This window comes from Rousettus aegyptiacus, unplaced genomic scaffold (genome assembly GCF_014176215.1).
Source record: "Rousettus aegyptiacus isolate mRouAeg1 unplaced genomic scaffold, mRouAeg1.p scaffold_m13_p_4, whole genome shotgun sequence".
Classification (NCBI taxonomy): Eukaryota; Metazoa; Chordata; class Mammalia; order Chiroptera; family Pteropodidae; genus Rousettus; species Rousettus aegyptiacus.
This window is the reverse complement of record NW_023416307.1, coordinates 26,452,003-26,456,456: the sequence shown is the minus strand read 5'-3', so window position 1 is coordinate 26,456,456 and position 4,454 is coordinate 26,452,003. Positions and strand designations below refer to the sequence as shown.

The 4,454-nt window shown below is 33.6% G+C and overlaps 1 pseudogene; it reads left to right on the top strand.

Annotated features, from left to right (window-relative positions):
- Window positions 1–682: 682 nt before the first annotated feature.
- On the top strand, window positions 683–801 carry LOC118602507 (annotated as a pseudogene).
- Window positions 802–4,454: the final 3,653 nt, after the last annotated feature.

The following is a 4,454-nucleotide window of genomic DNA, read 5'->3' as shown; positions in this document are numbered from 1 at the left end:
CACAAGAGAAAACAGAAAAGAACAGTACAAACTGAATTTAGATTTACAAAAGTCAAAAGATGAATGAGTTTTATATCTTTGGAATATTTACCTGTACAAATATGAATACTATTTGTTTGTTTGTTTGTTTGTTTGTTTTATTACAGATTACACTGGATATATTCTGCTCAATGTGTTTACTTTATATTTCCCAGCTGACATGGGAAAACATCTATGTAGGTCCAGCTCACTCATATGTAATCTGGTAATTATAAAATCTGAATACAAAATCTGAAATTAATTACAAAAGCAATTTTCACAATAATTGGAGAACTGCTCATGCATATTTATTACTTTGAATTCTTCAAAGATTATTCTTTTCACATTTCTCTACTTCTTAGAAACTATGAAATTTGTAGGATAAAAAGAATAACAGTGAACATGTCAAATATGTAATGGTGTTATAAACACTCCTTTTTATATTCCTTAACACTTAGTTTTTCAATCTTTTTCCAGAGAAGCAATCAGCTGACATAACATTCCAATACATTTTACACACTGAAAAGTTGGCATATTTGGCACTCAACTGTGTCAGATTTCCACAAGCATCCAGATTTTTAAACATATCACTGACAATGGATTTTCAGGAAGCAGTCCACTGCCATAAATTGTGTTGGCTTAATAATACGATATTAGTTGGTTGGTCTATGGCTATGCTACCCTGAACAAGCCCAATCCCATCTGATCTAGGAAGCTAAGCAGGATCTGGCCTGGTTAGTACTTGGATGGGAGGCCACCTAGGAAGACCAGGTGCTGTAGGCATAAAAATAAAAAATTAGGGATTGTAAACTGACAAGGTCCTTGCAATCTTTGATGTCAACCAAGAGTTTCCTTGCCTAAAAAAAAAAAAAAAAAAAAAAAGGAAAGAAAAGATTAGTTTGAGTGAGCAGACTTGGGTTTTAGAACTAGTTTCAGGTTTATTTTAAGAAATCAGCAGTTATTTAATACTTTAATTCTTGACATCTACGTGAAGCATGCTGAAGATGACATAAAAAATACAGCTATAAGATCAAGTAATCATAAGTACACTCCTTACTTTCTCTACTAGAGATATCAGACCTCAAGAAATAGAACAAGAATTAGTTATGTTTTGAGTTGAAGTAAATTATGAATCAGTTTTATACGATAATATGATATTGAATACAGAGCATGTATTCAAATTAGATGATGAAGGACATCTCCACTGATCAAAAACAGCCTATCTCGCCAATATCATTGTCTGCTGCTCTCAGTCTTAAATTTAATTCATAAATTTAATTCTTAAACTTAAAACTTAGTTCACAGTCCTGCTGAATAGAATAGCTCAGAATTCTCTATACACAGAGTGTGCTGTTGCAGGCCTGTATCTGTGCACACACTGCCCTCTTCCTCTGGCCATTGATCCAGAGTCTTTCTTTAATCCATCTGCCAACACTTCCTCAACATGTCAGGTAATACATGTTTTCTCTAGTCTCCCATAATACTCCTTACCTAGCTATGTCACATCAGATAATATATTATAATAATCTTATGTGCCTATTTTACCTGAATGTCTGGTAGGTCTCTGAAGAGATGGGTTATTTTTTTTCTGCCCAGTCTTGTAATACCCTGCAAATTCCTAGGCTTCTATTGATCCCTATTGTGATACTAAAGGAAAATTATATTCCCACCTCTTTGCTGCATTCCTGGTTTAGATGACAGCTTCCACTATTCCAATATCTGCTCCTAGTTGAAGGAGATAAAAGAATACTGCCTTCCCCCTGAGAGTAATCACACAGGACATCATCTCCCTTCTTTGGTTTTCCTTCCCAATCCCAAGTATTCCGGGCAGGGCTAGCTTAGGTGCACTCTGATTTTGCATTCTAACCTCTGCAACGCTACCCAATGGCCCTCCTCCCAGAGCACCAAAGTAATCATCATAGTCATTTCCCTCACAATTAAATTTACTGGTGACTCTATGAATATGTGAAGTTTTTAGTTATGAATATCGATGTTCCTTCCAACATTAATCTTTCACTTTGTCAGTAAAACTCAATATTCCATTTTTATACTCTCATTTTGGCAGGAAAGGCAAAAAGGTGATAGGTTCCTCTACCTTTTTAGCCAGTACTGGAAGATAATCAAAGCCTTCTAGAATTATGAAAACTCATCTCTAGGGGCTTACTAAAAACAAAACAAAGCTAAAGATAGCACCATCACCACTGGTTAGCAGAGTGTGTTGTCATGCACACATCACTTTTAGAGTAACAGCTTCTCACTCAGAATCTTCAACTTAAGTTCTTATTTAAAAATATCTTAGGGTCCCAATTTTGTAGCATTTCTCTAGTTGATAGATGTGACAATGTATATAATAAACCAAAAATACTTTGAGAATTGATTACCATGCAGCAAGTGAAAAATATCCTTTTGGCCATTTGCCTGAAGAAGGCATTGCTGGAATTACGGCTTAGCCAAATAAAGGGGTTAACCAGTTTCCTGGAGGATCAAAGAATATCATCGGAAATAAAATTAGATGTATAATATGGATACTTTGCTAGATTTTCCTTTCAAAATAGTGCCACATGAATTTGGGATGAACACTTTAATATGCCTCTTGTGATGGTTAGTCAGGTTCCCAACTGCTTTGTAAAAATTGTGAGTCTAATGAACTCTGACACCTTTGTTTCACTAAATGGATTATGACATATCAATCCACTCAAAAATTACTTGAGACAAGAACAAATAGATTGACCTTTAAAAATAGTTTACCATTTAATTATGCATCGAATAGTGGTCAAATGTGTAGTAGAACGTGCCTTATTTTAGATTTATAGAATGTTTTCTTATTAGACTAGAATTATAAACTTTAGGGAAGAATAACTTTCTCATATATCAGGGAGTATGTGATATCAATCTGACTTCTTATTGGTGATGAAAATTTTGATCTTTTGATTAAGGTGTTATCAAGATTCTCCAATGTAAAATTTTAAAATTTCCCACGCCAAACTCCATTCATTAAAAGCAAGTCACTAAACCAGCCTATACTCAAGGACAGGGTAATTAAGCTCTACCTCTTCAAAGGAGCATCAAGGAATTTGAGATGTATGTTAAATCTGTTATAGTAATTAATGCAGATTTGGAAGGAGATACTTTGATGTTCTATAAATATCTTGCTCCTTAAATTTTTGTACATGAATTTTAGCATTCACAAATATAATTTTACTGGCAGCAAAATGTGTTGACATAGTAGTTGTTTACCATTTACCTCATTCCTCTACCTTTATTATTAGACTTATTCTGTAAGAAAGATTGTCCCTCACTTTTTTATTTATTTGTCCAATCATTTATTTATATCATATAGACTCATAGGCATTTATTTTATTCTTTGGATTATAAACCAATGCTATAGTTATTAATTAATTATTTTATTTACTTATTTACTCAAATTCTCCCTGCTTAAACCAATGGCAGCTCTTTCATGTTGGTGCCTGTATCCTTTTGATATGGCATTGTTTGTTTGTGTTGCCCATAGATATTTTGGTAGTGCAAAATACTCCAGGGTCTTCAAGCCTCAGTCTCATTACTTAAAACTATTACCAAAGTAATAGCACATTGAGAATGAAAAAAGCAGTTCTGACAGCCAGGAGCTTGTGTGGCAGGAACAGCTGGGTCTTGGTAAACTTTTAATGAACAATCTTACAGATCACTAAGTTCAGAAAAAGTCGCTTTATGACAGTGATGAAGGGAGTCCAGTACCAAAATACTCCTTAATAATGCCTGAGAACAGATTTAAAACAAGAGTGCTATGCAAACAATAAAAATTACCAAACATATCTTTCCTGGATAACTTGAGTTACTTCTGCTTCTTAACCACTTGGAATTTTAGTCTTCTTTCATTTTTCTGGCTTCCTCAACCAGGTTCCTTAAGGTATCCAATCATAGAATCACCTCTTCTTCTTGACAATTACCAATCCAGAGTAACCTTCGGTTCTTCAATTCTTTCCCAAAATCACCTTATAGAAGACCAGATCAAGATACTTCAAGATACTTCATGGTTTCCCACAGGAAGCCATCTCCTTAATGTTGTAATTGTCAAGAAACAATGTTATTTATGGCTTTGTTCCTGGTGTAATTTGATAGTTAAGCATCAACAGTTGTAACATAAAAATATGGTAAGAATTAATTAAGGTGATAACAAAACAAGTTTATCATTGGGGCTACTATATGATAAACACTCATACTTTCAAATAATGGACTTTCCAGTTGAAACAGCTTATTTGAGGGAAGCAGTATGTTCTATTTCTTTGTGTATCTTTGTAAAGTAATATGTTTGGAAAATAATAGATGTTCTATGAATATTTGTTGAATGATTCAAATATTAAATCAAATTCTAATACTGAAACATTAATAATTTAAAACTTTAGAAATTATAAGAGGACATAATGAAGACCCTACGT